This window comes from Sphaerodactylus townsendi, linkage group LG06, assembly GCF_021028975.2.
Source record: "Sphaerodactylus townsendi isolate TG3544 linkage group LG06, MPM_Stown_v2.3, whole genome shotgun sequence".
Lineage (NCBI taxonomy): Eukaryota > Metazoa > Chordata > Lepidosauria > Squamata > Sphaerodactylidae > Sphaerodactylus > Sphaerodactylus townsendi.
Window position 1 is genome coordinate 80,240,486 of NC_059430.1, and position 13,018 is coordinate 80,253,503.

Below are 13,018 nucleotides of genomic sequence, written 5' to 3' on the forward strand. Positions count from 1 at the left end.
CTAGCTTCTGGGCATATCAGTGCAGTGATTTTTTTTTTTTTGCTCATCAGTAAGCCTTGTGTAAAACTGCATTGTACACCAGTAGGATTTATATTGTGCAAATGGGGGGATGATTACTGTTGCCAAGATGTCTGGTTCTGTGTGTCCCTTCCTCCTTTTTCTTCCGCTGATTTGATTAGGCAGAGCAGAGTTATGAAAAGCTACCTCTGAATATTTACAAAAGTCAGTGTCCACTGGAAGTGATCATATTGGAAATTTCTCTGCTGGCTGTAGCAATGAACAGACCAGGCACAGCTCTTCCTCTTGCATTTGTGACAAAATTCTTTAATCAGCCATTCAAACATGTGCTTGGAAATGGCCCTTCCATATTAACCAGGGAAATGTCAGTTCAAGGCTATAGGGGCTGGCACTAATAAGGTTAATGAATTGTTGGCCTCAAAAGCAACAGATGGGCCTAGTGGAGCGAGATCCTTAATGGCCTTTATAATGCCTAAGGTCAATGGCAGTTTATCTTCATTTTTGCCTCATTTAAAATATTCCAAAGGAATAATAAAGTATGTTGAAATTTTCCCTACAGGGAAATGAAATTTTATGCAGTGCTGTTTATTGAATGTCAATGTGCTAGGCTATAAACAAGGGACTACTGCATCGTAATGCTGCGGCTATAGTTGTTGCCTAGCTGGGTTTGTTTACGTGTGCTGAGATGATTATTATTTTAAAATAACTCATTCAATCTTAAGAATCATTTCTCCAGAAGACTAGTTTATTTAGCACAGTTTTGCTGCAAGGATGATCAAACCAAGGTCAAGCTACTCACTTAAAACATACACAATGATAGCATTTTTAGGGGGAGTGAATGGGAGACTGTTACAAATTAATTTCTTTTTAGGTACCATGCACTGTTGGAACTGAATTTTGGCTCCCATTTAGAATGAAGCCACTGGGCTGCCACCTGGAGCCACCAGACCGCCGCTGAAAATGGCCTGCCCATGTTATGCCACTGAAAATGGCCTACACATGTTATGTAGATTTTTGACTTCAGATGTATAGGCATTTTCTTATCGCAAAGTGACTCCCACCTCAGCCATGTCTCATTGACTCTCACCCGTATTTCACCATCAATGCTAATCCCTCTATTTCCTCTATCTTCCCTAATCCCTCTAAAAGGTAAAGTAGTATGTGCCGCATGGTGTCACACATGGAAAGTTTCCCCATTCCTGTTTCACATGATTGATTGGTTGCTACTGGCAGGAGTGTTATCATGCCATATAGTAAGTATTACATTACATTACACATGGTTGGGGGAGAACTTGACACAACATGGAATTTTGGGCATCATGACTTTGGGAATGTATAGTTCTACCTTTCTATTTCACAGAATAGGAAGTAATTTTGCCACTAGTTTAATTAGTGTTGGAAGCTGTCTTGATTTGATGTACTGTCAGATTCAAACATTATAATAAATACCAAATATAGGGAGCAAGAGGTGACTTTCAAAGATAACTGACAAATTAAAGACAGCTTATTGAGTCACTAGCTAGGGTTGCCAACTGTGGATTGGGATTGGGAGCAAGAGGTGACTTTCAAAGATAACTGACAAATTAAAGACAGATTATTGAGTCACTAGCTAGGGTTGCCAACTGTGGATTGGGATATTCCTGGACCTTTGGGGGAGGAATCTAAGGAGAGTGGGGCTTAGGGAGGGGAGAAACCTCAATGGGAATATAATGCTATACAATCCACCCTCCAAAGCAGCTATTTTTTTTCCCTGGTGAACTGATTTCTGTAGTATAAAGATCAGTTGTAATTCTGAGAAATATTCAGGGTCTATCTATAGATAGGCCATCCTACTGCTTGCTTATGAAGCTTTAAAAAGGGATTAGGTGAATCACTGAAGAACAGATTCCTCAGTGGTTAAGACATGATAGCTAAATTGATTTTTTGTGTTCAGAGGCAGTTTTTAAAAAACAAAAACACGGTGCCAGGAGGCAGAAAGATGGGCAGATTGGTTTCCATAGTTTACTTGTAGACCTTCTGAGGGCATCCAGTTGGTCTGCCTGGAAAATGAAATACTGGACTATATCAACCATTCATCTAATCCAACAGGGCTTTTCTTGTGACAAGGAGCTATTCCTTGTTGGTAAAACATATGCTTAGCATTTAAAAGACCCCAGGTTAATGCACCAGATCCTTTAGTTAAAGAATCACAGGAATTTGTTTTTGATGTTCAATTGCTTTAATCTTTCTTCTGTAGTCATTTTATGTCTTCACTATTTTATGCCAGTAATATGATGTCATTTGCATGTTTCACATTGTAAATGTTCTTTCCAACAATGTTCAGTCCACCTTCATCTAATTGCTTATGGTATGTCCTGAACCTAGACTGAACAGATAGGGAGATAAAATACATCGTCATCTGATATCTTTACTAGTTGGAAACTATTCAGTTTCTCTATTTTCGGTCATAAGATAGCCTCTTATTCAGTAGGATGGTGAAAAGCTAGCATTAAAAGTTGTGAATGGATGAGAGCTGGCAATATAAAAATGAAAACTGAGAGAGTGAACCAACCATACAGAGAATATTATGGAAAAACTGGGACTGGAAAATGGGTCTGCTGTAGATGAAAATGTAACTTATATAGTGAACACAATATGAAATAGAATAGATATTGTGCTATAGGAACACTGTCTTTTTCAACTAGTTTGCAAACATCATTTGACTGAGAAAATCCATTCATATCTCAGAATGAACCTGTGAATATCTAGTTATTTTGTAATGTTTGAGGAGCCCTGCCCACTGCATCTGATGTAAATATAATTGTTTCATGCTAGTGTTGTGTTTGTTTTATATTTTTTAATAAATATTTTAAGAGGTCAAATTTAAACTATCTAATGTAAAAAATTCTTTAAAAATGATTAAAGTGTGCTGTTTTGTGTGAAGTGTTAAAAAATATCCTTTCTCCTTGCCAGCCGTTTGACTAGGTAGGCATTATATTCCATTGTTTTGGTTTCTGTCCATGTGCCAGAGTTGAAGAAGGAAGAAGAATCTCTCCTTTGCAAATCAATAGTAGTTAAAAAGATACTTCCACATTTCTGTTTTCAGGGCCAGAGGATATTCTGCAGACTGAGGTCTGAACTACATGTTACAAAATCCTATCCAGGCCCACCATCATATCTTTAAATCAGATGTGCCCTGAGATTCCCTCACTTAGATCCCTGTTCTCACATGCATGAGGCCTGATCTGAATTAGAACTATGGCACAGGGGAAAGATGTGTAATCCCTCTCCCTATCCAATTTTCCTGAGATGAATAGATGGGAGGGCTATTTGCCATTTTGGGAACTCTACAAGTAGTAATGGGACACATATGGGTTTCTCTAATGGGGCAAAGTGCCCCCGGGAAGTTTTTCTAGCCTCGCACTGGCAAATACCAGGAGAATTTGAGGATGGTGCCAGGAGAAGATGAAGTTTCAGGAGGCTGTGATATTACTTTCAGGTGACACGCAAGGATTCTCCCTTAATCCCTATAGTAATGCCCACAGATAAATTTATAGAGTATCATCATCAGTTCCATTTCCTCCCATTTTTTTTCCTCGCTACTCAAATTATTGAGGAGTGGCAGGTGGCAAGTCGTATCTTTTAGGCTATTTCAAGTCAGGAAAATAGCACAGAGGGTAAGACTTCAGCCCACTTTCTTTGGGCACTATGGCCCTGATCTAAATTGGGTCCCTGTGTGTCTGGCAAGTGAGTTCCCACTTGTTATCTATATTGGCACTATCAGTTTTCCAGCATATGAGAGTGTTGTGCTCAAGAAAATAAGCTTCTGTTGGATGCACTGGCTTTTCCCAGTCTACGTTTTGTCCATGTCTTTGCCATACCTGCCTATTTTTATCATATCCCAGTAAAGGAAAAAATGGACACTTTGAGATCTTGGGAGCAATGTATCCTTCTTTTTCTGCCAGTTTGCTCGGGAGAACAGTGAATTCTTTCAATTAATCAGACTTTATTTGAACCTGGTAAGGCCTTTTTTCCTGACAGAATCTCCAAGACCTTAAAAGCTGCATGACAGAAATTCATTGAAGTGGTACAGCTTTTTCTAATATGGGTAGGCATTGATAGGAATAAACCATACTTGATGAATTTCTGCCTTTTGGACAACTGTTAAAGTCACTTGTCAGGGTAAAATATGAGAAACATATTTCAGTCCAACAATAAAAAAATAGAAATATGAAGTATATTTGCATTTTGAAATCTTCTGAGTTGGTATAATGTTCTCTTGATTGAATTGGCATTGCTTGCATTCTTTGATGAGTTGCCTGTTCGGATGAGATATCCCATTATTTGACTGCATGGTTGCTTTTTAAAAAAATCAATTTTTATTTTGATAAGTTTCCATACCATTCTTTTGTTTATTTGCCAAATATCAAAATGCAAAATCTACAAAAAACATAAATAGATAGCATGTATTACACATACATTAAAAACATATTATTATTAGAACTCCATCACAGATTCATAATATGTGTAATATGTGAGAACCAGTGTGGTGTAGTGATTAGAATATCACAAATAACGGCAATAGAGTCAACTAGGCTGCAATTGCAACAGGGGGCAGGGCACATGGTGAGCTCCAGAGCAGTGAGGATGTGTGTCCTCGGCCAGCGCGTTGGCGCACAAATGCAATGGGCAGAGCGCGCTCCCTACATATTAAGCAGCATGCGGTTGCTCAAGCCTTCTTCGACGCCTGGTGCAAACTGAACCAGCACTTGCTGTTTTGGGGGGAGCTAGGCCATCTGAGAGGGCAAGTTGAGGCTTGCCAATAGAGATTTTGTTACTGTGGATTAAGAGTATCTTTCCTTTCCACATTTTTTCCTTAATGTTTGATGAGGAAGGGTTCGGTTAGCCTATGGCGCCAAAGAAACGCAAGGGGGCCCGCATAGTCACCAAAATGGTACAGGCCTCAGTGGGGGAGGGAGCAGTGAGTGGAGCCCTGGGTGTTCAGTTTGGGGGTGTATCCAGGCCCCATACTAGATGTTATCTTTCAGGGCTGAGCGTACGGCCAACAGCGTACCCTCCCATCACTGCCCATAGGGCTCAGGAGCCAGTGGTGCCACAGCAAGACAGGGGGACTCCCTCCATGGTAGCGTCAACTTCATTGCCGGTCAATGCTCAATTACCTCCAAGCTTCACCTCCCCACCATTAGAGATGATGTGGCTGGGTTGTAGTATGCCTGTGCATTCGTTACAGGCCATGGGAAGCCTGGGTCCAGCTTACATGGCCCAACCTACCCCTGGGAGTGGCCCATTTTCTTCTATTATTCCCTGTTCAGGGTCTTTTGGCACTGATATAGCAACGCCAGGGATTTCAGCCCCTCCGACAGTCACCCCTATACATCAGGGCTTGATGAGCACTTTGTCAAACTTAGACTAGCCTGTGGGGAGCGAGTTGGTCCCAGTTCTAGGCATGGCACCACCCTCCATGGGGATGCCAGCCTGGCAGGAGCTCGGGGCAGTGGCCTCGTCAGAGTAGGCCTCCAGTAGGTTGGTAGGGCAGGGCCGCACAAGATGTCATTCGGCACAACATATTGGTTTGAGTTGTCAGTTTTCCAGTTCTTCTTCCTCAGGTGAGTCTTCGGACAAGGGTTCCATGCAAGTGGATGGGAATTTTTGGAGGGTTGGGGAAGATGTCCCCCTCCTCCCAGAATGGCTCGCGTGCAGGCAAACTTCTCAGGCAGGTTTCTCGGCACGCTCCGGGTCTGCGAGATCTTCCCCACCCTGGGATTCTGGGTACCCTCCTGGCTCTCACCTTCCAAAGAAGCTTAGAGAGACTAACTGGATGGGTATTTCATGGATGTTTTCTGGTGTTTGAAGGCTGAAGGCGATCCAGGGATGATGGGTTCTAGCAAGGATAAGAAAAAGCGGAGCAAGGAGGGTGTAGATGGTACCTTCAATAACTGGCTCCGGGGTTTGGGGGAGTATCTGGCCCTAATCACTGTGACTTAGCTGGCCTGGGGCTGGCACGTAGCGGTGCACATGAATCATGTCCTTCGAGCCAGGGCCTTAGTGGGTGACATTGCCGCCATTTCTTATGATGAGGTGCAGGGTAGTGCTTCACACAGAAGTGGGTTCCGTTGGGACCTAATCCATGATCAGCCATGGATGGTCATGGTTCCTGCCTTATCAAAAACCCCGGGCAAGGCTGGCCCTCAGAGTGAAGGAGGATGCAGACTGGTGGGTGCGAACAAGTTCCCAGTCAGGTTAACCTGTTGGGATTTTAACAAAGGGGCTTGCCACAGGCCACAATGCAGATATGAGCATATATGTAGCGGGTGTTTCACAGCTCATCCCTGCAGCTCTGAAGTCCCCTTGCACCAGCCCTTTTGGTCTGGCCAGTCCCCTGGCACCAGCAACTTGTGTAAGGAGGCTAGCAGCCAGGGAGGGTCCGGCGCAGCCTCCAAGCCATGAATTAGATCCTCTTCTCGTTTGCTCCCTGCCCCCCACTCCAGTTCATTTGTCCTCTTTAGAGCGAGCCAAGGCTTTTGGATTCCTTTTGTGGGTGATAGGCGAGCCACTAGCATGCCTAATTTGAAATCTGCTAGAGAATTCCCCAATGTGGAGTGGGACAAAATAAGGAAGGAGTGTGCCGCAGGTAGGATTGTGGGTCCTTTTCCTGCTCCTCCACTACCTTCACTGCAGGTCTCGCCCATAGGGGTGGCCCCTAAGAAGGCTCCGGGTGAATTTCACATGGTTTAGCACCTCTCTTACCCTAAAGGGGGTTGGGTTAATTACCATATTGACCTGGCTTTATGCTCGATCCGGTATGCTACGTTGGATGATGCCATTCAACTCATTAGGGTGGCTTGTCCTTCAGCCCTATTGGCGAAGTATGACATCCAATCAGCTTTCCGCATTTTGCCCATTCACCCAGAGGATTTTCATTATTAGGTTTTAAGTTTTCAGGGGCCTAGTACTTCAATAAGGCCATGCCAATGGGGTGTTCGGGGGCATGCACCATGTTCGAGGCTTTTAGCTCCTTTTTGGAGTGGGCCATGAAGGCTCATCTCCCAGGTGCAAAAATTACCCATTACCTGAATGATTTCTTATTTGTAGGGGTGCATGGCACTAATGCTTGTGCGGAGGCCCTCTGCGCTTTCCAGGGTTTAGCGGCTGACCTCGGTGTACCTTTGGCAGCAGATAAGACTGAGGGCACTTTAGTTTGCCTTGTTTATTTGGGGTTTTTATTGGATACAGAGGCGGGCACCTCCTCCCTTCCTGCAGAAAAGTTGCTAGCTTTGCTCAGTCTTACTATTTCAAAAAAGTGTAGGTTACGGGAGATTCAGTCCCTGTTGGGGCATTTGAATTTTGCTTGCAGGGTTATTTCCCCAGGGAGAGCTTTTTGCACCTGCTTGGCTCGATCCATGGTGGGCCACTCCGCCCCCCCAATCACTGGATTACAGCAGGCTTGCGTGAAGATCTACGGATTTGGCTTAGTTTTTTGTCCTGCTATAATGGGGTCACCCTTTAGCAAACCCTGATTCACCTGGAAAGAGTGTTTCAGGTACACACGGATGCCGCAGGAGGCATGGGTTTTGGTGTTTATTTTGATGGCAGATAGTCTTGGGGCTTCTGGCCTTCCTCCTGGTCGTCTTCAGACATTCTGCGGGACGTGACTTTCCTTGAGTTGTTCCCTTTGCTGGTAGCAGTTCACCTCTGGGGGGACAGAGTCTGGGATCATTCTGTTTGCTTCTGGTGTGATAATCAGGCTGTTGTCAGAGTGGTCAACAGGCAATCTAGTCAACAGGCAATCTAGTCAACAGAGTGCTCAACAGGCAATAATGCAGCTGGTGAGAGAGCTGATTTTGTTAGGCCTAAAAGATAACATTTCCTTTCATGCCATTTTTATCCAGGAGCTGAAAATAATATTGCTGATGCTTTGTCTCGCCGCCAGGTGGATCACTTCCGCGCTCTGACCCCAGAGGTTGCTCAGCACCCAGAGACCTTCCCGGAACAGATGTGGAGCCTTGGCAACAGTTCATAGTGGAGCGGTTCTTGAAGTCCCTCACTCCAGCCACATGCCAAGCATATGAAGGGGCGGTTGCCTCTTTTGTGGAATTTGGTTCTCGTGAAGGCCTGACCACATGGCAGGAGATTACAGAAGGTCTCCTGCTTCGCTACTTGGCGCACTTGCATTCATGGGGCTTTGCCCCTAGATCCATTTGGGTGCATATGGCCACCTTGTCCTTTTTCTGCAAGACCGTGGGGGTCCCAGATCCGACAAAGCCCTTTTTTGGTGTGCAGAATGGTGGCTGGTTGGCATTGAGCCAGCCCGTGTGCAGAGGATACTAAGCGGCCTATATCTAGGGAGTTACTTCGGTCTTTCGTGGACGAGGCACCAGCCTTTTGTAATTCTCCCTTTAAAGGCTCCGTATTTAGTGTGGTCATTACACTAACATTCTGTGGGGCGTTTAGGGCAAGTGAGTTGGTAGTCCCATCTGGGTATTGCATGGGCCACAGGGCGCTAAGGTCCTCTGACGTCACGCTTGGGGATGGTGGCATTTATGTTTGGCTGGCTTCCTCGAAGTTTGGCTGGCTTTCTCCCCCCAGTGCTCCTGGTGAATTTTGTCCTGTGGCCATAATCCAGACTTACATGGCCAAGCACCCACCAGTACAGCGCTTATTCCTGGTTCATCAGGATGGGAGCCCCTTGACCTGCTTTCAAATGGCCTCCGTTTTACGTATAAACATTGGCAGGCTTGGTCTTCCTCCAGAGGAGTTTGGTCTTCATTCATTCAGGATTGGGGCCGCCACATCTGCGGCATACAATGGATGTTCCCCTGAGCAAATCCGGTCGACGGGTCATTGGCAATTGTTGGTTTACAGAGCATATGTGAGACCTCATTTGTTTTAATTTTGTGCAGAACCGCAGGAAAGCCGGACCTAGATTTGGATCATTGGGCACAGTGTACTGGGGTAATATCACCCTTATTATTTTGCTCAATGAGATCATGAAAGTATTTCAAGATGTGTGAAACAGATTTTACATTTGTATTCTGCAATAATCTAATATTAGCAATGTCAGATAGATGGCAGTGTTGGATTGTAGATGAAACAGAATGAGCTAAGACTATATTATTTTTTGTTCAATGCCTGTATCTTATCTTTACTGGGATTTTCAATCTGTTCATTATCCATTGTTTTCTAAGGAAGTGTTGAAAAAGCTTTGTCAGGGATGAATTTAGCAAATTGCTAAAGGCATGAAAACAAAGAGAAACCCTTCCTAGCATTTCTTTAAATACATTGCAAGCAGAAAACATGCCAGGCAGACAGAAGGACTTTTGTTGCCTAAAGGCAGGGAAACAGTGCTGAATGTGGACAAAGAAATGGCAGAGAGGCTAGATGAATTATTGCATGGTTTATGGACTTCACGGTAGAAGATCTTAGGGAGACACTCACATTTGAACCAATGATTTGGAATAAATGGAGTAGATCATACTTCTATCCTACCATTCCATGGAGCAAAATTTGAAACTTTCCTCCAGCCTAATGGGCCTTCTTCCAAGAGTTACAGGTTGGAAGAAAGAAATCTCCTTGGAGGATGGTTGAATTCATGCTACTACCTGAAGGCTAAAATATGCTGTATGTTTGTTCACTATGTAACTTTTTAGATTTCCTAAACCCAACTACATTTCCCTCAATCACATGTCAGCTGAATGTGTGGGTTAAGTGCTGTTAAGTTGTTTCTGACTCATGATGATACTATGAATTAGTGACCTCCAAAACATTCTATTGTCAACATCCTCGCTCAAGTCTTGTAAACTGAGGGCTGTGACTTCCTTGATTAAGTCAGTTCATCTCATATGGATCTTCCTCTTTTCCTGCCATTATTATCTTTTCCAGTGACTTTTGTCTCTAGTTTCTCTTCCTTTGCTGAATCTAGATTGAACATCTGGCATTTCTCATTCTACATATGGTAACCGTCTTTGTTGTAAAATCTGAGCATGTCAGCTGCAGGAGTGTTTCTAAAAGGGGCAGTCCTGTCAGGATCAATTCTGGAATCACTGCTCTTGAAAGACTCAGAAGGTTTTTTAGGTCAAAGGCGGGAGTGAAACTCTTAGTGATGGTGCTGAAGGACTTTATTTATTTGTTTGTCTCACAGGGACTAAAGGAAGATTACACAGAGTGTGTCAATACAATTACCAGTCTAAAAGATTGGCATCTGATGTTTTTGTGGGATGCAATTTCACTGCTTTCCTCAGGCCCCATTTTCTGTAGATACATCCCTAGTTACTGGACCTTATGAGAGAATTTCAGAAGAAAATGAACTTGTATGACACATACTAATAGATTACAACAAAGCTTTTGACTTTCAGTCACGAAAATCTGTGGATGGTTTTAAAACAAATAGGTGTGCCACAACAACTGATTGTTTTGATATACAACCTATATTACAAAAAAGAGGCTAGTTAGAAGAGAATATGGAGAAATGGAATGGTTTCTGATTGGTAAAGGTGTTGGACACAGATATATTTTATCTCATTGTTCAATCTTGTAGAACAGCCTGGCTACAGAGATCAGGAACGCTCCCATTCTCATGGCTTTTTGCAAACCATGCAAAGCTGAATTATTCAACAGGATTTTTTTGAGCAGGCAATAGACTTGCATTGTACTAAATGATTCACAAAGTGACTTAGAAAAATTATTAAGACTGTGATCTATACTACAGTGTATAGCTTGCTGAAAGTAGGATCCTAATGTGGAATTTTGCATCATTTAATATGACATGTTAATACTTATGCTTTGCTTCAGTTTTGTTTTTAAACTTCTGGTTGGTTCTACCACCCTAATCTTAATGCAGAAAATGAAGAAAGCTGACAAGAAGAAGTCTTTAATTCATAGAGTTGGAAATGGCTCATAACACACACATGCAATTCTTAACATGGTCAAATTTCTGGATATTTAAAGATGAGAATTGGGGCTACATTGACAAAAGGAAGGTTTTTCTTAAAATTTGAGAGCCCCTATGGTTTCAGAAAAATAAAAAACCTTAAGAAAGAACCCTGCTCCCAAATCTAAAAACAGAGAGCAGCTATCTACACTTGCACAGACAATTGTCTTCCTTCTCCTTACTTGCCATTTTGATGTACCCAACAACACTGAAACAGCAGCTGAGAAAGCAGTGCTGAAGACAGATGGATTGTTGAGGAGGAAGATGAGTCTCTGCTATCTTCCACCATCCTCTCCCCTGCCAGTGAAACTGAAGCAATGCTGGAGGTGTGTGGGTGGCCAAGCAGAGCAGATCCTGAACTCCTGCAGCATGCTCCCTCCCCTACTGGCCCTTGTGAGGGGTTGACAGAGCTAAACTCTTCATACTTACAAGAATCTTGGAAAATGAAAGGAGGGCAAGTTATTGGCCAAGTAAGGTGGGAATGGATTTCCCAACCTGGGAGTCTTGTGGATTCCCACTTGTTAAATCTATAATTGCAGACAGGCTCATTCCGCATAGAAGAAGACGACTTTGGATTTATACCCCCCTTCCTCTCCTATAGGAGACTCAAAGGGGTTTATTTATTTATTTATTAAACTTTTATACCGCCCCATCCTCTAGGGGCTCTGGTTACAATCTCCTTTCCCTTCCCCCCTCACAACAAATATCCTTTGAGGTGGGTGGGGCTGAGAGAGCTCCGAAGAACTGTGACAAGCCCAAGGTCACCCAGCTGGCACGTGTTGGAGTGCACAGGTTAATCTAGTTCCCCAGATAAGCCTCCACAGCTCAAGTGGCAGAGCAGGGAAATAAACCCAGTTCTCCAGATTAGAGTGCATCTGCTCTTAACCACTATGCCACTGCTGCCTTTGCTGGCATAGGCCAACAAACACAGGTATAGGACACTATAAAACCCATTTTTTCAGAAGGGGGGATTCTCACAGGCCCGCCTTCAAAATAAGTCCACCCCATTTTATTTCCCCCAACCTGTTTTTTTTAATTGCTAAATTAGTGATTCTTTTGAAAAATCCTGGGTTGGAGACACTCCCGAGTGAATGGCCAGGCAGGAGGTGCTTTATTTGTTCCCCTTCCACCAAACCCTCCACAGTTAGGGAGAAGCTGCCTGTCATTGCCTTGCTGTCATTGCCTGGAGGCCCCTTTTCCCTTTTGTAAAAAATTGCTGTTTGCATCTGCATACCTTAAAACAAAAGAATGGCTTGTGAAGTTATTGGAATTGGCAGAAATGGCTAAGCTTAGCTCGTTGATAAGGGAAAAGAGCATACAAATTCATTGATAATTAAGAAACCTCTGATAGACTTTTTGCATAAGACAGAAAAAAAATAAATGAATAATTTGTCGACTTGAGGAACAGAAGCATAAGTACAAAGATATAATAGGGAAAAACTGTCAACTTTTATTATTATGTTATTGATACAAAAACAGTTATACACAGCAAACAAGATCAATATGCTGGATTTTGTATTACATCACACGTTGGACACTTCCCAAGCATCTAGGACTGTGTGATGTGTCGACGAATAATGCGTGCAGAGCCGAGTAGGGTGGCCTTTTGCAGCTGACATATGGTGATTTTGTCAGCACCGATTGTTTTTAAGTGCCGTCCAAGGTCTTTATTATTATTATTATTATTATTATTATTATTATTATTATTATTATTATTATTATTATTATTATTATTATTATTAATGTCAACTTTATTATTAATAATTCATTTTGTAATAGTAATTAGGTAGTAAATTTTAAGTGTATTTATATTTGGTGTAGACAAAATCAGGAGCCTTTACAAATTACTTTTTTTCTTTACTTTTTGTGTATGTTTTCCTTTCTGTTTGTTAGGTTTTTGGTTTGTGTGGGTTTCCCCTCCTATGTATATGTCTGATTAGACACTGCTGCTCTGTCATGCAGTGAGGGAACCTTTCCTCATAGCAGAGATTTCTGTAAAGCGCACTTACACTTACAGCACCACTGTTTCGTCTCACTTTGGGGTTTTACTCCTTCCAGGTTGCTCCCCTATTC